This window comes from Caloenas nicobarica, chromosome 5, assembly GCF_036013445.1.
Source record: "Caloenas nicobarica isolate bCalNic1 chromosome 5, bCalNic1.hap1, whole genome shotgun sequence".
NCBI lineage: Eukaryota > Metazoa > Chordata > Aves > Columbiformes > Columbidae > Caloenas > Caloenas nicobarica.
The window spans coordinates 10,947,173-10,969,669 of NC_088249.1; the positions used below are offsets into that span (position 1 = coordinate 10,947,173).

General features: G+C 38.6%; 1 protein-coding gene across 6 annotated transcripts in view; it reads right to left on the bottom strand.

The window, feature by feature from the left end:
• The window catches only part of TRAF3 (TNF receptor associated factor 3), a 67,886-nt gene that overhangs the window by 29,154 nt on the left and 16,235 nt on the right, over positions 1–22,497 (bottom strand). The window contains exon 1 of one of the 6 annotated variants that reach the window (XM_065635872.1): positions 20,884–20,961. The exons of the other annotated variants lie outside the window; for them this stretch is intronic. The gene's annotated coding sequence lies outside the window, so the exon portion shown is untranslated. Of the gene's footprint in view, positions 1–20,883; positions 20,962–22,497 lie in introns of those variants that run through there. 6 annotated transcript variants of the gene reach the window in all.

Here is a 22,497-nt window from a genome sequence, read left to right on the forward strand (position 1 = left end):
TAAGCACAACTGACAGGTAGCCGAGAAAATAATTAACGCAGTTGAAGACTGAATTACAGTACATATTATGTTGGACTATGATTCTTCTAAGTCAGCATGCAAAGCAGTAGTAGAGCAACAGAAGAAGAATACACCAGGTTAAATTTTGAAACTTTTTTTTCAATCATTTCCTTGCTTGTCTTGTAGTCAAGTAAGTGTAAGTGGTCTTAAAAAACCTCAGTACCTGAAGGAGAATGCACAATGGGAGGACACAACAGCTATTTGCATACGAGAAATGCCTTGCTACTTACAAGAGAAAGGCATACTTCAATTCTCCCTCCATGCTAACTGACTCTGGAAATATAAAAGTATTCCACTGCTCTACAGTTGCCTCAACTGCTGCAGTTATAGTTCAACTTTAAGAAGCAGAATAAAGAAGAGAGGCTCAGTTCATTTCTCAATTATAAAAGGATGTCCACCAATACCACAAATGGAGTCAAAAGCCTCACATCCCGAATACGCAAAGCTTCTTGTACACGGGTTTTGTGATCTTGTCTTCCCTTGCTGAGCCCAAAACAAGTACTTGTAATTAAATGTATTATCTTGTAGATCATTTTGACATCTATAGTTTTGGTATAGATTTCTCCACGGAGACTAAACAGGCAAGGAGATTTCTTTCATTTCTGATGCCAACTGTTAGTTCTAGAAACAAAAGACAAAATCATTGCAACTCATCGCTGATACCATTTCGTGTCGTTACCAACGCCAGCTGAGCAAGGGTAGAGATGCTGAATGACAAATCCACACTTCATTGACCCCTTGCCCCAAGGGAAACCCTCTCTGTATCTCCATCAAACACACAGAGCCCAAGGAAGCCATCCTTATAACTTGGTACTTGATTTGGTCTTACTCAAAACCAACCCCCCCCGCCAAAAAAAAAAAAAAGTTTCTACAGTAACTGAAAGAGAAATAAAAATTCTGGTCCATAATTTGAATTAATGTCTGCCTGTTCCTTGTGTACTCTTTAAAGACTGCAGAGTCTGATGCTTTGGCAGAACAATATATGGGAAAAAAAAAAAGAAAAACAAACAAAAACAAAAAGAAAAATCAGGGCTGAACTGAAAGTAACTTGCACTTCTCATTAATGAGGAAATTCACATTATTTCAGACTAGGAAAGTAAGCAAAGCCTGAACCAGAGTTTCAGCAGCAAGCATAATTTAAAAAAAAAAAAATAAAAAAAAGATAATAATGACGCTGAAGAGGTAATTCAGGAGACTGTAACCAGCACACAAGAAATTAGATGTGATGCTGAGAAGAAGAGTCTGAGAGATAAGGAGGTTAAGAGAAGTGCCATGAGTGAGAAAGGAACACAGCTGGCGAAAGCAGTCTGGCTTTAGAGACTGTCCAAGACACGACTGCCATTGCTGAACTTCTGTGGCTGCACGGGGGGAGCCCGGGCACGAGCTCAGGACCTGGCACTTTGTTGTAGTTGTAAGAGAAAAAGAGCTTAGCAAGAGAGAAGAAAAAGTGCAACTCCATAAGCATCCAGACTGGTGAAATTCGGTTGTCTACGGATTTGCTCCCTGGGCACAACTGTGGAAAAAGCTTCACGTGGATCTTGCAGTTCAGGAATTTTATGACACATACTAATGCTCCTTTTTCCTCTGCAACTGCAATTTTTTAATATCATATTCAAGACCTCTGCTACTCTGTTGGCTCTTGAAGTCAAGCCAACTTCCAAGCATGTTGACTGGTAAGAATATGGGGAATATGATTTTCTTTAATAAAACAGAATAAAACAAGGCATGGCCTGATTCTGACCCACATAAGAAATTCAGAAGAGGAGGCACTAAAAGAGATTCTGAAAGGAGAATTGGCAAGACGAAAGAGCACAAAGTTCCTGAACTTCTAAGTCATACAATGCGACTACTGAACATCTGTTTCCCCTTTAAATTTCTTCCAAACAAAAAGCTGCTAAAGATGATCAGAGATGTGTGGTCTTCCCACAGCACTATTTCTTCATGGAAACTGAATAATTAGTCACAAAGAGGCAAGCAGGGGTGAGAAGGAGAATATTCAAGATTTAACTGCAAAAGAGTACTGAATGCCAAATGAGCAGCAGGTGAGAGTTTCATAGAGATATGAAACTGCTCAGGGGCTGGGACTGTCAGCTGGCAAGGGAGATTTCATACCAAAATAAACTGCACAGGGCTCCACAGGACTCCACTTTTCAAATGGACATATTGGATATCTTGTCACAGAAAACTACCAGAAAGCACACTGCTAAATAAAATTTACTATGCAATATGCCTAACAGCCAGGTTTGTGTGCCTCAGCTTTTATATTTCTGTTTTATGAAGAAGTACATCAGACCAGAAAAGCTAAACAAGAGCAGCACCAGAGTAGCCAGCTTGGTGAGGAATCCTCCTCCACAAAACTCCGAAATGCCAGGATTTTCTTATGCAGCAAAACTAGGGAAGCCATTCATGAAGTACTGCAACAAAAGACAAGAGAGAACTGAGCTTAAAAGAACACCAAAATCTCCTTATTACAATGAAAGGGCTGCATTTAACAAGGGGGTGGGGAGACATGATGGCTATCAAACTGCATCCACAAATCTGTAGGTACAGAGCCATGTCCTCATGAGTCACAGGCTCTTACACCTGTGTATGAGATCAGTGGTGAACACAAGTGCAGATATTACAAACATTTCAGCAGCCACCCTTTTGCAAACGGCTTTCTGTTATGGTTTACATACCACTACAGGGTGTCATCTGCAAGGTCTCCTTTTCCTTTTCAGGAATCTTTAACAGCAGGACTCGGATTATAGCCCCCATAATCATGTTTCAAACTGCCAACAAGAAGCAATTTTGAAGTCACACCTCGGTAAGATCCTACGCACTTAGAGCAGTGAAGATAACACACTTCCAGAAAGCAGGGAGAAGAGTCTGGCTAAAACATTCAAGATGGGCTAGTCCTGCTGGGGCCTCCGGTCCCAAAAGCACGGCAAGCTGCCAGCAAGTCAAACACTCTGGTTCTTCTTCAGCAAGCTAAATCTTAACTCCTAATTCACCGCCGTATTTCTTACGCTTCAGTTTCTCATTCCTGGGAAAAATCACAATAAAACAATATGACTTTTAGATGTCTTTTGAGACTGTTGAATCTTGGATGATCACCTTTCAGGACAAACACACACATACAAAGAGGTATGTTCACCAAAGTTAGTTCTGTCCACTGTTGATTACAAACTTTAGCCACCTCTCCTGCAGCTCGTACATGCTTATATTCCTGCTTCTGCAGAGGGACAGAAGCAGAGATTGTTCTGGTCATCAGACAGGTGACACTTTTTGCTCCAGTCTGTCATGTCTCACTGAGCTTCATTTTTGTCACTACTCTTGTTCCAACACAAGCGGTACTCAAGTATCTGAGGCTGGACCTCAGGTAATATCTCAGGCTGTTAATGCTGTAATAAAGGTTAAAGCATTTTGTTGTTACTTAACTCATACTAACATTAGTACAGAGGGTTAGAAACTGGAAGCAAAAGTGAATTTACCGAAAAATATGTTCCAAGAATTAGAAAGCTTGGGAGTTCTCAAACAAAAAGCATTTTGCTCTTTCCTTGTTTAAGCAAGGATGCTGTTTTCACCACAGAGAGGGCAAACATCCTAGAAATCATTTGCTCTTTGGGAACAAAACTGATTTGCAACATACAAATACAATAAAGTTTCTATAAAAATTCAAAATAAATTTGCATCAAAAGAAAAAAAAGAAAAAGAAAAAATTTAACTCTTATGTAATCCAAAATATCCCCCAAAAAACGGATTGCAAAAGGGACCACAGGATTTGGCACCTAGCAAGGTCTGCATGAAGACAATTTCCATATATTGACAATACAAAGCCAATAAGCTTTTGCTAAAGTTTTAAAATTCAAAAAGGTCAAGAAGTTATTTGAAATAAATGTTTTTGTAACACTACCAGAGAAAAGGGTAACAGAAGACACAACCTAGTGTAGTTACTACTTTGGACAGAAAAGCTTTTCGATCAAGTTGCAATTTGCACTGAGAACAGAAGTCCCTCAAACAGAACAGCACTGCATGCGCAATATCTACATGAAGCTCTGAAAAAGAAACCTGAAGCTGGGCAGGGAGCTGAGGATCACAGCAGAAAAGTGACCAATGAGATGATTCAAACTTCTTCAAAAAACAGCTTATGTATTTTTATCTAAAAAGTGTAAACCCACACAAATTTCAGTGTCTCATCATAAGTAGGTCATTTCTTCAGTAGCATGGGGTACATTTTTTAATTCTAGCCTTTAATGAGATAGGGCTTGTGATTGTTGTGCCTCTTCTCCCGGCCTCTCAGAAACACTTGGGAACCAACTGGGCAGACAGGTTTCATGAAAATGAGCAGCTGTGTGGGGAACAGAAAGAGAAACTTAATGTAGTATTCCAGTGAGCAAGAGGCTGTAGAAGTGCAACCTCAATCATCGCCACCTCTGTGTGGTCTATCAGTTGGCCAGTCCGTTCAGAATTACAGCCACAATAGCCAAGACCACCCACTCTCTCTTGTCCAGGCAAAGTTCATGGTCTTAGTCGCCCCTGACATTATAACGGCAGGGGGTGGGCTGGCGGTCTTTTTAATTTTTTTTTTTAATTGAGGATGGAGGAGTAGGGGTGAAAAAGGGATGTAGAGCACAGACTAGTAGGAAACTAGACTTCATCAGTTTCACTCTTCACAGGATTTTCTTCGGTACTTTACAGGATACCCTCAGAGAGCCAAGTAAGCAGGTACCTGGAGTAGTGTTTCCAGCTCTTCAGGCTTCCTAGCCCATGTGCTTTCTATCACCAAGAACTATTGCTTCACGCTATCACACAGAAATCTTTATATTAAAATTAAATTCTTAAAACAATGTGAACTTTTCCTTTCTTTTATTTCAGCATTTTATAGCTTCTAATAAATTCCTAGCACATACTTACTGAAAAAAACATACATCTTGCACCATCCTTTAGACAAGGCTTCTGACTTGGTTCTGCTGCTACTTCTGAGTGTGATTACACAACATATACTGTCATCCCTTGATGACTGGTTAAAAAATAACGCAAGCTGAAAGCAGTATAATGGTGACAACATATTATCAATTTATTCAGTGCACACATGTCAAAAAAAATTAAAGCTGAGCAGGGAAGCTGCCAAGGGAATCTGGACTCTAGAGCCCTTAAGCACAAAGTGTCTTACTGCAGAGGCCCCTTCTCACAGCATCCAGCCACCCCTCAGCCTGGCGTTCTGGTAAAAGCCCCACCGTTCAGTCTGGACAGGGGCACAGAACAACAACTGATAAATAAAATGCAAATAGCTTGAAACACTCCACCAAAAACACCTAGGCAGTGTCTGAAGCAGCACTGGAATGGCAGGTTTGAAAGCCGAGGGCCATCCATCCATTTTGCCTTGTGCGAGGTCAGAAGTCTTCACGCTTTCATTCCTCTTGTTTGTACAGGGGAACTACTGATTTATTTTCTTTCCCTCCACGCACTTGTCGTACTTGAAGCACTATTCTTCGTTTCCATGCAGCAGATATCAGATCACCTAACCACTGCTGAGGTACTTCCAGCATATGCTTTAAGAGAGAATTGGGAGAGGGATGGGAGGATGGGGATGGGTTGCTGGCCACCAACACTAGATGTAACCTTACACAGTTAAAAAGACAAGACCATTCCTTATCTTCTTTTATGCAAAACATTCAAATACTAAGTCTAATTCCTGTATGAAAATAAAAGTAGCATTGATATTTAAAACTTATTTTTCCTTGTGTTAAAATAAATTGGGTATTTTAACTACTATAAACTTTGTCCTACAGTTCCAGAAGCACCCGCCTCCCTTGCGTAAACTAATGCAAACCAACTGTGAAGAAGACCTTGAGATACACATCACAAAAAAGATTAAGATCGATAGGAAATGTAACTACTTAGATATAAGCAAGCAGAACAGAGCATTTGAAAACACACAGAAGACATTGAGTATCCTTTGCACAAGACGCTTCTGCCATTTGCAGGCTCTTCACAGTCACTTATTAACGCGGTATCCCTGAGACACGGAGGTTGGAAGGTACCTCTGGAGGTTCTCCCGCCCAACCTCCTGTTCAGAGCAAGGCCAACTTCAAAGTTAGATCAGGTTGTCCAAGGCTGAGTTTTCACAAACTGCAACGATGACGATTCCACAGCCTCTCCAAGTAACCTGTTCCAGCACTTAACACCCTCTGTAAAGAGTTTTGATAATAGCAATCATGGTGTGACATTCTCACGCAGAAAAAAGGCCTGTTCCAGTACATGAAGTGCTATGTTCTCAGGCAACTAAACCAGATTTCATCATAATCTTTAAGGTCTCTTTTTTGTAAAAATTATTGAACAAACTGTTTTTTGCTTGGATGGTACAGGCTATTCCTTCTTTTCCTATCTGAACTAGGAAATCAGAAGGATAACCAAAAATGGTATCTTGATATTCTTGCAAAAGAACAACCATGCATGTCACTTATAATCACAAACGTGTATTTCCCATACACTGAAAAGCAGAAAATGAATAGTAAGCCAAGTTTTACATTGTTTCATACTTTTAACTTTTTGTCACTTTCCTTGGCTCTATTTCTTTCAGCAATGAGTCTACACATTCACATGAAATGTCTTACAGAATTAAACAAACCAGCATCCCAGTACAGGGAACTTAATTTAGCAAGCCTGCTAGGTTATGCTTTCATGAAAACAGTTCTCATATATACTCCCTCCTGCATGAAACAAGTTCTTGGATTCTAAACAGAAAAGAAAGCATTGGATAGATGTGCAAAATAATTACATCGGTATTAAGAGAATGGGAATATTTATAAATAATAATATAGTACCCATTTCTTCTGGAATATCCAAAAGCCCAGAGACTGACGTGTTTAATAACTACCCAATAATATTATATGTTCAACAGAAATAACTTTTCAGTCTAATATACTGCACTGATGAGAAGAAAAACTTTAAAAGTGATTTGGTTTTAACTACTAAAAAAAATTAACTCAGTGCAATTTAGGAAAGCTGATTTTTATGTGACACTATATTCAACTATTACTTCTTTGAAAGTTAACAGCATTCTTTTGAATCACAACACTTGGGCTGGCAAAACAGCTTTAACATTCAGCCTGAGGGAGTAGTAAAAAACAAGTGTTTGTATTTTGACTTACACTAGCAATCTACAGATCTCAGTAATTACTTCATGATCTCAATGGGCTACCAAAACACAGTATAAAGTCATTTGAAGTGCAAGAAATCAAAAGCCTCTTTTAGAAATCAAAAGACCTCTGAAGCTTTGAAAGCCTGGGTCGCAAGACGAGAGAAGAGACATCCTGTGACATCCTGTCCAAGCTCACCCTCTGTACTTTCTTCTGCATTTTGAATTCCAGTTTGGGTTCCTGTCTATGGGTGCAGGAGAGAAAACATACAAGGTTACTGCATTTCACCTATGAAATTAACCCCCAGTTGGGATCTGTATTTCTATGTGAGGTTTTTAGCTGAGGCATTTAAATAATATGAAAGATCAAAAGACGATCAGATGATCACAGGATTAAGTGTACTTTAATCTCTTCCCCTGCTGTGGAGGGGAGTTCCTGACTGACATACATACGGCAGCCCCACGTGGAGGAAGTGGATCAACACTCCGTATTTTTTTACAACTTCTGGCTCTGTTTACAAAGGAAAAGTTCTATCTACCATCGAAGAAAGATATTCAGATCAAATATTACGATTATCACAACATTTCCAAGAATATTTCAAGTTTAAGGTACTATCCTTTTACAAAATTGTTTTATATATGCTTTGAAGAGAGAACTAGCAAAACCAGTCTATATTTGCATCCTGAATACTCTGTTTCTACGGAAAGCTACTTCCATCAGACCAGATTTCCTCCACTTCTCGTGTTACAGCAAGACTAATATTCCATTGGTTCACAAGTTACAAGTGGTAATGTCAAATGACATGCGCCCAAAAGAGAAGCTTTCCACTACATTTCCACTGCTTGTGTCTGCTATGGCCAGGAAGCAGTAAATTTGATCTACCCATGAGCGATCCTAACGAGGATGAACAAGGGTTAAGTCAGATGACATGTCCAAAGCATTCTGGTCAAAGTATACAGTCCTAGAAAAAGATGTCTCAGCCCCTAGTGACCTAAAAAAGTCCTGTTTTCCTCCCAAGGTGTGCCTTCAAGAAAAATCTGCTGCATGATTTATCAGAAACAACTTGCTTTTAAATTACATCAACCTAAGACAAAGTCTCTTCACCTTTGAAATCATCAAGTAGGAATAAAAAACGTCTTTTTAAGTTATTGTCAGTCTTTTCGTGCATGAATACTTTCTGCATTGCCAATTTGTGAAAAAGTGCATCTGTGCTGACTCTTAACCAGCCTTGAAATCTAAGCAGATACAAATCTAAGCAGGTACTACCTGCCTTACAATTCCTTAACTCATCTTCTGCAATTATTAGAAGAAAGTATCTGAAGGCAAAGGTGTCAGAGACCAGCAAATAAAAAAAAATAAGCCCAAAGCACTTCAAGAGGCTTATTATAAATAATTACAGGAAAACTGCCTTCTCAAGAATCCAAAAAATATTAGTTAATCTAATTTCAAAATGCAGCTCATCTTTAACAAAATAATCCTCCCAGGGAATTCTGAACACAGCAGAGGAGGAGGAAGCTGGTAAATGAAACAGAACACAACTTCGAGTGTGGCTCTGCACTTCTGGAATTCAGTATGGAAAAGTAGTACTATGAAACTAGAAATGGCTGTCCCAGAAAACTGCAATCACGGTGTCTCACTTCCACAAGGAAGTCTTTCCACTCTAACCCTTAAAGTAAGTTTTCTGTGCCTATCCTGTCTCCTACGGAACCTAACTCACTCACATAAAGCATTTCCTGCTCTTTCATTTTATCCAGCTGATCACTGTATACCATACACCCAGGTAAGAAAGAGTTCCTGCCCTCAATACTAATCAAATTCTAGAAAATAAGAGAAGCAGGTGACATCATCAGAATATTTTATTTAACATTAAACTGCCTGGAAGACATTCATTCATGCACAGATGTCGACCTCTCACTAATCTTAAGTGGATTTTTTCCACCATTCTCAATGACATCTTCAGCTTTGTCTAAAATCATTGCTTCTTATTCAGGCAGAAAAAGAGAAAAAAGGCATAAGGGCAACTCTCTCGTCATTTGCCTATATTTTATTATTTATCAGAATGTTGGGGAAGATAAAAACATTGTCCACTTCTTTCATGAAGTGACAGCAGGTTTAACTCCAGTGATTTCAGTGTTCACACCATACACTTCCCTGTTTATATTGTATTTCTATGACCAACATCTTGGAGTTTGGTGAAAGTGAGAGAGGGGGGTTGTTCAGATTTTTCTATTAGAAGGAAAAAACCTATTGACATATTGTAAACAGAATCTTGAAGAAAAAAAAAGGGGAAAAAAAAAAAATCAGGAAAATAATTTTTAAAAAACCCACTAGAACACTTGTGCTAGTATTTCCAGTTATACTAAAGTGCATTCTAGTTTCTACATCTCTAGTAAAAAGTATTACAGAAATTGAGTTTTCAAGAGCAAAAAACATGGTTTGAGAAAAGTCACAGACCCTTAAGTCAGATTTGTCAGAATATTCAGAATCAGAACTTTACATTCACTGCTATCTAAAGCATTTTTTACCATTATAATGGTGTTCATGGAAGAAGCTGGGTTTTTTGTAACTGAAGATCTAGATTCACAAAACATGTTTCCCAGCAATGTAAGAATGGAAGGAACGTGTTGCTTCCTCTTGTAGTAAACGTAGGCTCTGGGAATATACCGTTGAAGGCAAAGTCTATATTAGACAAATTCCTTCTGGTGTATGACAGTATTTGTCCTTCCAGCTGCAAAGTCACGTTAAAAGATTCTTTTGCGTGGAACCTGCATGCAATTTCCTGGTTTCTCTCTCAGATTGTGATTACTTTCCCATATATCAAACTGTTTTATTATTTTGCCTTGTCAACCTTAAGTCTTGTATTTGCTGCCTGCAGGTTTGTATTAACTGTTGTGCTGGAGGTTTCAGATCAATAGATATTGTTGACATATTGAGAACAAGACATCTCTACAGCATCAGTTCAGATGAGATACTACACTAAGGACAACAACAAAAAGGTCCTTTTGAATGTTTCTCTCTTGCACTGGATTTGAAGAATTTAAAAAAAAAAAATCAATGAGGATATTGTCCTTCTACAATATACGTAATGTGAAGATTAAAAAGAGTACTTCACAAATTTTTCTGATTAAATTTCACATCACTACCCAAAAGCAAATGATTATCACCATTACACGGCCAAAAAAGTTTAACACGAGAGAGAAATTTTTCAAAGAAACTTCTGGTAGAATGGTACAATACTGCTGCTGCTGAAGAGATATGTTAAAAACTGGTGCTTTCCACACCATCTACAAGGCCTTAGAAAGGTTTCTGTCTTCAGATTTGAAATAAGAAGTTGCCAGTTTTAGTTGAAAATTCTTTCTTAAAGCCAGAGGGCTCCTCTAGTTAATATTAATGAAATTGTGTTAACCTCTACCAAATAAATATCGAACAGCAATTTTGTTTAATGTATTAATGGCAATGTGACATTTAAATTTGCATTTTTATTTCTGAAAATTCAAACCTGAAAGCCTCCAGGTGTTGCACTAGAAACTAAATGAGAATACTCAGAGATTCCTTGAAGAATTTATGCTGATAAAGACTATCTGCTTGCATTGTAAAGATCCACGCATGCAGAGTCTAGATAGGCAGAATACAAAGAATAACTTCCAATTGCAGCAAATTCCAGATTTAAAAGTATGCAAAGGACACTTGCAGTTAGACCAAGGGGCTTAAGTCCTAAGATTAGAGTTTAAAGGATGTTGTACCACTAATGAGTATTCAGAGGACAGACACTGCTGATTCCCCACTTTTTGCAAACAACTTTTACCTAGGCAATGCAGTGAAGTTTCCAATATTACAGCAGTGGTCTGGAATTTTTTCCACCAATTCTACGGAATGGCTCCATGATTTTAAGACTTTACCACTTTGTTTCCCTCTAAACTGTAAAACAAAACCAATATTGCTTACCTTTATAGCACCCCCAGCCTGACGTGTTCTACATAAGTAGGAAGTATTACTTTTAGACTCTTCTTCTAGTAGAGATTTGCCACCAGTCTAAATCCTCCTAGAAGTCTGGATAAGAAGAAATCACCTGCCCACCCTTCTTTGTCTGAAAAAAAATAAGCTTTTATTTTTCCCCCCATAATACTTTCCAATTAAGCTGCAGGGTGATGCTTAATGATCAACATGAAGCAATTTCAGGATCTGAAAACATCAGGTATAATATTATAGACAAACAGCTAGAGAGGGCAAGGAACCCTTGTCTCTATACAGAAGCAGAAATACCACGGTAAAATTGTAAAGCCTTCTGTAAAGAATCCTTTCTTCTACCTGCTTCACATTGTTCTGGAAGCTCCTGTACTGTTGCCTTCAGAGGATTTCAAAAAAGTGTCAAATTGAATCCAATTAAGATGATAAATAAATGCACTTCCTACAATATAGCACGAAGCCCCAAAATACATCAAAAATGCCATAACGTAGATCGATGAACCCAGGCACAATCCAGCTCCTGGGATTTTTTTTCCATCATTAAACAGCCTCTACTCCACATAGCCTACAGCACAGACAGACACCCTGTCTCAATTTCTTTCAAGCCTAGGAGTATTTGCCTTCAGCAGACATAGCTGACAGTTTTCTAGCAACATACAACAGTTGGAGAAAAAAAGAAAAAAAAAAAAGGTAGCTCCAAAGCATGTTAAGCGTGATTCCTGTTTCCTCTATTCCTCTGCTAACCCTAGAAGCAATTAATTTGAGGCCAAGAGCAGAAATTTCCTAGTGTTATTTCAGATCAGTGAGGCCTGTAGGTTAATTATTCAGTGTCAAAAATTGTGTTTTCCTTTTTTTTTTTTTTTTAATCTTCTACTTTTCAAGGCAGTTATTCGGTGAAAAAAATAATTATGAAACCAGGTATATGTAAACTCATGCTGTACTTTTTTCTTTATATAGTTTTAGTAATTTATTCTCCTGGGTACCGGCTGCACCAGAGTTTTTCTAATCACAGCCACCATCCGCATAGCTGTCGGCAAATAAGTGAAGGTTATCCCATTTTGGAACAAGGATACATTTTGTTATCAATGCAAACAGCTTCTGTGGCTCACTAAGTAAGGGACTTCATTAGTATGCTTACAGAAGACAGAGGGCCAACAACAGCTGTAATTAAGGCAAATCCATGGTATCTTAAGTTCAGCTGAATTTTCTGTCTTCCCACATGAAAACTTTAAATCTTTAATGATATGTCATCACCCATTTTTTTAAATCATTTCCAGATAATTTTTTTTAAAGTGGTCTAAGCTGAATATAATATGCAAGTAAGAGCTCATTTCTTTAATACAAACTTTTTGTACTCATATACAATCCTTTACGCAGCCTCCTTTTTTCTGTTATGTGCTGAATTTCGACCAGTAGTTTCACTCCGGCTTTCCACTACCACATTCAAGTTTTACCTTGAAGCACAACAAAAATCAACAACGTATATTTTTGCAATATATTTTCTTGGCGTCTATTTTTCATCATAGCAACAGTGCAATGGAAACCAAGCATTCCACATTCAGATCAAAATCATCTAAGTGCTCATCCTCACAAAAAGCTGTGTTACATTTTTGATGTAAGGAAGAAATATTATGTGTATCACTAGAAGCTGAATTAAAAATAAGGCAAAAAGGAGATTTCCAGTAAAGTTTGAGATGGCAGGTAAGTAATAAATATTCCACGAGTCTGAACCGCCTACTTCAATGCAGTAAAAAGACTGCTCAGGTAAAAATGTTCTTCTCTGTACAAATACTCATGCTTCAGTAGGAAAAATAAAATTAAAACAAAACAAAAAAACCCCACACAGACTCCTTGCCAATTAATGCAAGTTGTCTCCTAACCGTTAACTAGCAAGCTCTTGAAGTCTGGATTGAGTACAGCCTGGTTTGGCCATGCACTCAAACAAAAGGCAAAAGAATCATACGAGAGAAAATACATCAATCTGTAATTCCAAATAAATCCTTCTCCTTCAAAGCTTATACAACGCTATCAGAATTTTCATGCTTGACAAATGTGAGATTTCTCCAGCAGCCAAAAAAGTTATATTAAAAACAAAAGCATCAAGAAAGAATTTCACCATGTCACAGTCACACAAAGCAGTGGCAGTGTCACCAAAGAATGTGACACAGATGTGAATACAGTTTCAATCAACCCTCAAGTCAAGTTACAAGCATTAGAAGGCTAAAGATGAGTCTCCAAATGAGCAGTAACACGATTCCATAAAATTGATGTATCTTCTTAGAATCTATTCTTTACAACAGGTTCACCTTAGGAACAGGTTACAAGACCCTTTTCCATTTAAATAGCTCATCAGTATCACAGCTGCTGTCAGAACAGCATGAAGGTTGAAATCCTTGATAGTCCTTGTCTTCTTTCCAGCCCAACCTTTGCTCTTACTCACTGCTGCTTCTCATCTCTTCACTATCTGCTACCAGGTAAACACTGTATCAGTCTGGAAATTATATACTCCTTCTCACATGCAATTTTCCTTGATAGACATCTGAAGAGACTACAATATTAAAAGGGGAATATTCTTAGTTTAAGAAAGCTCTTCATTTCAAAAGTTTATGCAACAGTTTCCTTAATCAGATCTATGTACTTCTTCACACACTAACACCCCTTTCCTTCCCCCAGATTTGGAAGACTCAGATTGCTTACATTTCCTTTGTTTTATTTGAATCTCATTTGATCAGCAGCTTGAGGAGAAAGGAGAAAAGGCTTTCTTAATGCTCTGTTAGGGTTCTCTTTATTCTTGCCAATAAGGGGAGCTTTGTTATAGTCTGCCCATTTGCTTTCTTTGCTCTAAAGAAAAAAGTTTAAGTTATGTTACCTTCATTCAAAAACTCTACAACAGGCTTCTCAGCATCTGTAAAGCTAGTCTAATGAAACTGAGCAAGTATCAAACTAATTCTTAATGACAAATTTTTAAAATAACACAAAAAATGTTACAGGTAACATACTGACATACAATTTTTAAATCATTTAAATCATTGTTTTCCTCTCCTCCACTGTCTCAAGAAAACGACATTACAGAAGGCCATGCACAAAGTAAGAAATCACAGCTAATTTTTCCTGCCTTCACACACACACACAAACTTTTCCATCCAGATGCATCATATGTCATTACAGACTGTTCAAAATCTTCAGAGCAGTGCCATTCTGTTGTAACAGTCTGTTAAATTCCATTTGGAAACATCAGCCCAATTCTGGGAAAGTAACTAATTGTTCTGCAGAGTGTTCCTTCAAAAAAAACCAAAAACAAACAACAACAACAAAACCCAAAAAAACCCCAACAACAACAAACACACCCTATAATAATATTCAAACAGATCATTAGAAGAAAGCAACCTGATTTGGCGAAGCTTGTTTCATCCTGGAAATTTTATAGGCACAGAAAAAAAGAGGAAAATAGTCTGAAAGCATAATTAATGCAAATCTCTATCATTCTCTATCTATTTGCATTCCTAAATGTTGATAGTGAAGTTTAGACCAAACAAATGCTACAGCAATGCCCAGGCCATCACATCCACTACACCTGAAGTCCCCAGAGTCTCCCGTTTACTCTTCAAGAACAACATTATGTGGCCACGTTGCAGTAACCTCACCTGACCATTTACAATAGATACAGTCAAACCAGATTTTTTGCAAGAATATGAGTTCCTCAACTCTTGTCAGTGACGTCTGCATCCACCTACCCCAGAGTCCAGCACCAGGGAACTCTGTCAGGCCTGGGCAGCTATGCGGCAGTGCCAGAGCAGCAACGGTCCCAGATGGCAGCAAGCGGGCCAGCACCCAGGGCCCACCTCGGCAGCGCGTTCCCAGCTCTCATCCTGCACAGAACACTGCGAAGACGCATCAACCCCAGCAGTTACACACAGCTGGTTAGGAAAACTCAAACACACACAGAATTGCACATCAGCCATTAAATGTGCAGGGCTCTCGTTACCATTACCATGCCTAATGTAAGTGACTTTGTAACACGAGACCAAGATAACTACCTGAAAGGAGGTTGTAGGATGGAGGGGGCTGGTCTCTTCTCCCAAGTAGCAAGTGATAGGACAAGAGGAAATGGCCTCAAGTTGTGCCAGGGGAGGTTCAGATTGGATATTAGGAAAAAATTCTTCATGGAAAGGGCTGATCAGGCATTGGAACAGGCTGCCCAGGGAAGCGGTGGAGTCACCATCCCTGGAGGTATTTAGACGAGGTTCTTAGGGACATGGTTTAGTGCTAGAGTTAGGTTACGGTTGGACTCAATGATCTTGAGGGTCTCTTCCAGCTGAAGTGATTCTATCATTCTATGAACATTTATCTAGTCAGGAAAAATGCCACAAACTTCCCCAGCTATGAGTCTTTTTTGGGGGCTTTCTGAATGTTTGTGTTTGTCACATGCTACAATTCACCTTTGGTCCTCAGAAGGTGGAAAGGAAAAGCTACCACTAGTAACAGAGTAGCAGCCATGCTACTTTGGACAAGAATCATACTAACAGGCTAGCAAGTGGTTGCAGAGTCTGGCAAGAGAAACACAGACCAAGCCAGCCCATTCTAGAAACACAGTAGCTGGAAAAATAGTCCAGAGCTGAGATTTGCAGAGAACTGTGGGCATAAACTCTTACTCATGCAAAAAGATCTGCAACTGCACAACACTTTCCCTACCAAAACAGTATATAAATTGCGAATCAGCCCATAACTCTTACAGATGTCAGAAATGAAGTACGAATTTCTGTACTAAACATTTATAGAGTAACTCAGCAAGAAATTTAAGTTTTATAGCTCTTTTAAGCGCCCATCCTGAGTTCAGACACCAATTATGAGTGCCCTGGTCACTGCCCATTCATATTCTTAGCTCTAAAGCTGAACTTAGCACAGGGAGTTCTGCATTTCCAGCCTCTTCCTTCTCTCCAAACACACCAAGCAACCCCTTCCAATTCACAGAGAATTGAGGCGCCTCCAAAGTTTCATTCTTACTGAACAAATGAACTCCACAGCTGAACAGCAGCATTATGACAGTGCTATACCCTTAAAATTCTGGCATTAAAAAAAAAAAATCCAAAGACATGGATAAGATATAGAAAGGAATGGGCTTTTAGCTCTTAAGATTAACATAAAAGAGGAGCATTCCCAGAACACTGTTCTTGAAAACAATTCTGTATTATATTGGATAAACAAAGTGAAAACTGACTCAAAAAAATATTTTAATACATATGAAGTACTAATAACTGTTTGTCAACTTTAATATACCAAATAATTCAGGGAATTTGTTACAATGAATTTCAATGAGTTACAAGCAATAAAAAAGGTAATCAAAACTTTTACTTCCCAACTGAACGCAGTTATTGTTGCATGTTACAACATGCAGAAATTACTTCTATTATCCTTTATATGTTAGGCAACAAAAAAGCACCTTACCTTATTCTCCACTGTCTGAGCACGGAGGATTAAAAACAAAGTATTAGGCAGAAATTGCAAGTGTTTCATATCAAGAAAAAACCAAACCACTGCATCAATAAACTTAATGGCTGTCTGGCATGCCACGTACACACTGGGGACACTTAATGAAAACTTATCCACATCCTTTTTTTTTTTTTTTTGCAAGCAGTCAGATGGCTCAATTGGAAACCTAAAGGCAGCCGCTCGCTGCCTCCTGCTCCAAAGTGCAGATCTCAGCAACACAACACAGCAAGAGGAGCCACCAGAGCTTGATTTTCCCTCCCTGTAATGCCCTCCTTGCCAATTACCGCACTGCAGTCCTTCTGAGGGCTGTGCAAAATGCACAGGGCAGGACTGAAACAGCCCCAGAAAGAAACGCAGTTGCAAAATAGTTTGTTCAAATCATCTCATGTCTTATTAGTTGTCGGCTGAAAGGAACAAACTGCAGAGTTTGGTGGGATCTCTTAGGATTCTCTCTGCTGTTCCTTCTCGCATGCCTTTCTCCTCCTTCATTGGGATTTTACTTTCTGACAAAACTACAGGGAATTGGAAGTAAAATGATAAACAATCTTTTAAATTTGTAAGTTGTTTCTTATACTGAGTGACTTCATTGTTTAAAAGTTACATTAAAGCTACCTTTTATTCTCATAACCACTAATATTTTAAGAGGTTAAAAAAACTAAAGACATGAAAAGGCCTTTTAAGGTTTGGGGTGTTTGGGGGTTTTCTGGGGGTTTGCAGTGGTGGTGGGTTTTTTGCTTTTGCTGCTTAAATCAGGGAGTTTAGTCAATTAACTATTTTAACACTTGGACGCGTTCCCTACACAATTAAAACCGCAGTGATTACACAGCAGTGGCATTTGTGCAAGTAATGCCCAGCAGGGGCATTTGTAATTATTCCCCAAGTGTTCCACAACAGCAGCTAAAGAATACAGTTGAATATTAAAGAAGCTTTCACAGAAGGGCTGAGGTTGGAAGGGACATCTGGAGACCACCTAGTCCAATCCCCCTGCTCAGACAGGGTGAGCCAGAGCCAGCTGCCCGGGACAGTGTCCCATGGGCTTCCAAATCCCTGCACAGCAAGTGATTCTGCTACCACTCACTTGGCAACCTGTTGTATTAACAGTGTTTGAGCACCCCCACAGTCAAAGGTTTTCCTTGTGTTCAGACAGAATTTTATGATTTGGGGTTTGTGGTTGGTTGGTTTGGTTTTGGTTTACTTTGGGGTTTTTTTGGGCTTTGGTTTGGTTTTTTGTTTGGTTGGTTTGGGGATTTTTTTAACAGTTTTTTTGGGGGTGTTCTTTTTGTTTGTTTGTTGGGTTTTGTTTTGGTTTTTAATTTATGCCCATTGCCTCTTTGGACATGAGAAGTCTAATTTATCCTTGGGTTTGGTGGGGTTTTTTTCCCACACATGCACGCCCTCATCCCCTTCTTCATTCTCCGCAGCTGCATTTAAGAGCACAGGGAGGAACCCTGAGCACTCAGTGCCAACCCACCAGGTGTTGGCTCATTAGCAACAATAGGCTCATCACCTCCTGCCCTCTGCATCCTGCAGAGCAAGGCTCAAGGCCAGATCTCTCAGCCCATGGCAGCCCAGCTGCCTACCATCAGCAACCTATTATTCCTTGAGATCCACGTGCACCTTGGGGGAGATCCTGCCCATTTTTTTCCTGGTTTGGTCTCACTGGAACATGAGGCAGGGCTGAACACATGCTGACGATGCCATGGAAAGCTCAGAAACCTCCAGCAGCTCCTCCCCACCTTCTGCTGCAGCCCCCCAGGAGAAGGGGCTGCAGTCAGCATTCAGAGCATGTTATGTGGGGATGAGTAGAAACGGGAGTATTTGGAGGTGGGTGCATCCTTTTGGTTCACAGCAGTGAAAAGGCTGGTTGGTTTTAGTGGCATCTTTCAACAAGGTTTACAATGGCCTTTTAAAGAAAAGGTAATGAGCAACATAGGTACAGACTCATAGATCTAATGAACGTATCTATCACCTGCTCCTCCATCCACAGACTGAAGAAAGATTAATTTCTCACAGCTGTGAACAAGTCCTATGCTTACTTTTCACAGGGGCTCCTGACTTCATATGCACTAAAACAGCAGTATTACAATTTTTTATTTTTTTTTTTTTTTTTTCCTTTCTAACATGGCTTACTTAAAATCAAAATTCCTATGATGGACAACATATACTCAGTTTAGGCTCCCAAATGAAGTTTTAGTTACTTTTATCTTAAGCTTGTCTCTACTAAAAATAACTTCTTTAGCACTAAAGGTTATCCTCCGTTTCAAATCTCTTCCCTGGTTTGTAGACCAAACATCACATACAATATTTAAAAAACAATATGGAAATGGATTTGAAAAGGGGAAAGGCCTGTTGGCTCTGAAACAGAAAAAAAAAAAAAAATCAGAAGAGCTATCAGAGACTTTCTGCATGACTTGGAGCACATCTATACATTTCTATTCTCCTTTGCTGAGGAATAGATACAATGCCTCCTTTCTCTGATCTTACCTGGACACCTACCAAGTTCCCATCTCTTTACATACTTCCCATCTCTTTACATACTTGTATATGTATCACCTTGTATAACAGGACTTCAGTCTTAAGCTGGGAACTGCCAAAAGTGGAAAAATAACTAGAAATAAGGAACACAGAAACAATTATATCTTGGTAAAGCTGGGGGGAAGGAGGACCAAAAATATCCATTTCCCCTAAAACCAGAATATAAATGGTAAAATAAGATCTTTAAATATTTTTCAGTTTCTGCAGTTAGTCTAAAACTAGCACCTTAGTGACACTTTTTAACCTGTTTTGCTTCAGGACACTGAGAATGACTTGAAGACAGTCACATGCAGCCTGGCTGCTCTCTGGCTGGGGCTCACACACTATCAAGGATGCACACAGCATTTTTCAGGGGAAAAACACACCTAGTAATAAATTAGAACAGGGCCAAGGAAGAAGATCTTACAGAAAGATAACAAGTCTGCTTCATAAATGGTTCAAGGTTCCATGTGTTCTTGGTGGGAGGGCAAGAGAGACAGAGAAAAGGCCAAGATAGTATCCAATCATTCCAGCAGTCTATTTCTTCCTCCTGCACCCTTCAGGTGCTCCATCTAGATCACAGCCTAGAAATTACTTCTTCCACTGTTACATGAACCTATAAAAAGAACTTTTTGTGACAAAAACGTGAACTTCTGTGTATAAACAGCATCATTACTTTGCATAATCTATTACTTACAAAAGTTCTTAGTCATAATGCTTAACATATTGCCTAGTGTCTTCATAGCAAAAAGCTTATTTTTACCCCTTTTCCACACAAAATTTAGAAGGACCTTCCAGCTCTATTATAAATCTGTAGCTGCACTAGGGAATAGGCCACAGAGCAGTCCCAGAGCATCACCTGCTGCTGCTCCCTAAAGACACAACCCCTGTCACTCACCCAAAGGATTGAGGAATTTCCTGTGTTTAGGAGCACGTTTCACTTTTTTTTCCCCATTCCTAATTTACAGCTTGAACTGAAGGCAAACAGGATTAACTTTTTTGCAGAAGCATAATTTCTTCTCAAACTCCAGAAGAAGTACAGCGGGACAAGGAAAGAAATCACAACCTCAAACACATTTAATACACTGTTCTAAAAGATTCAGTATGTTTTCTCTTCTTGCAACTAAGGTATAATGCAGTTTTGCAAATTAGGCTGTGGCTGACTTGAGGAAGCTGGCTACCACCTATCAGCACTAATCATATTTTTAAGTTATTTGAAAACAAATAAACTCTCCTTCATATGTTTAATGAAAGAGAGATCATAATTTGCCTACCTTCCTTGTAAATCCAACAGAACTGATAAAACTAACAAAAAATTTATAAATAAACAAGCCTCCATGCACTATCAGGCAACTTAATTCCATCAGGCAAAGAATGCAGAAGAACTTGCTAAATAGTCCATTCTGATTGTGTAGCAGACACAGAACAAGAGGGTTTTCTTACAGAAATAAGAATGAAACCTGTTTGACTTTTGAGGTAACACCTTCATTCATAACTGAAGCAAGTCCAAGCACTGAAGAATATTAGTAAAATTAATACCATCAACTTTAAGATGTGAAAACACAAGAGAACAAGGTACTTTACAGTTTCATGCAATGATACAAATATGACTTCTACCAAAAAAAAAAAAAAATCACCAACAAAAAACCCCAACTCGCATAACCGTCATGAGGTTTCTAAATGTACATATCACAAAAATACATACGGCAGAAGAATTGATGCTACCTACCTGTTTACATGAAAAAAAACCACGACACAAACCACAGTGACACACAAGACTGCAGTCTGTGCTTCCAATGGATTAATACATTGTCTCCCACTGCTGAGAGCTGGTCTTGATTCAGTTAAAGCCCAAGCACTCAGGCTTTCCTGCTGGGAAACAAACAAGTAAAGTCGGTTGCGAGCATCTCCTATTAATATACAGAAACAATTCTCACAGGCCTGAAGGCAGAAAAGATAAATAATAGGGTAATGTTGCACAAAACCATAGCAAACTATAGCAAATCAAAAAGCTGCACTGAGGTTTATTAGTTCACTAGAAAATTCATTCTAGAAGTCTATTTACTTCATGGAGGAAGTCACCACTGCCACCGCTCAGTGAGTCAAGCTCATCTGCAAGAATCTTCTACATAATGGGAAAATTTTTATTTGCCAGAGGTTCATAGTGTCTTAAAATTTCCAGAAACTGCAGATGTAAAGATACTTGTGTTAACCTAAACCAAAACCAAGAAAAGAAACTATCCGAGATGCATGCTCCATTTCACAACACAGCTACTGTACTTCGACCTATTCAGCGTAGGAAAGAGTTACACTCCAATATAAAACAAAGGAAATATGAACATTGAAAACACAGGTAGTTTTAATACTACCACCAGATGGTATTAAAACATATTGGCTAGCACATTGTTGCCATTTCTTAAACTGCAATACTGAGACTTGAAGTAGTTTTTTCAGCTACCCATTTTATTCTTGTAGAAAAATAGTACTAGTGAAACAGTTGGAATGGATTTACAAGAAAGCACGATACCATCTTATTTCTTCCATTTTCACTTCACTGCGAAATAAAAGCTAACAAGAGAGCCAGGAATCCTACTCCAGACAGTAGCGACCTGAAAGGTGTTCTTTCCTTCTTTTAGCAATAAATATATGCAGCAACACAACTACAGTATAAAATCCAGTTCACTCAAAGTAAAGTAGCTTGAATGAAGGAATCTTTCCTCAGTTTTTAGAGGGTTGATAACGGCTTAAGGATTACATTTAAAATCAAAGAGTAAATTCAAAACATTCCACAGCTCAAATATTATTGCCCTTATTCTGCTAAAAATGAAAAATTTAAAAATACAGGTTGCTCAGATTATAATTTTGTCGCTGGTTTTAACATATTTTTAGTGATACAGGTAAGTCTATTTTAATTACACAACTTTTTGAAAGTTGGAAATTGACTAAATATTTTTAATGTTGTAGATCATAAATGCACAAGTACGAGGATTCAAGCTCTAAAACAGACTTTAAATTACACAACCCTGTTACCATGACAGTGTAATACAACTTTGCTAACAGGCCACAAAGCATTCAGGGGCAAAAAACAAAAAAAAATTTAAAAGTCCAAATTCAGAAGGTCAAATTCATCATCTCTTGCCAGTCTCTGATGTTAGGGCTACATAATGCAATATATGAACAACTGTTTCTGTGGTCCTTACTTTTTTATTTTAGGCAATGCAAATCCTTCATAAAGCATTCTGTCCTACTGAAACATTCTGTGCATCCCACAGTACATTAAGACATCCTATCTCACTTTTCTTCTCATAGACAATTCACTTATGTGTTTGACAGCAAAAGCCAC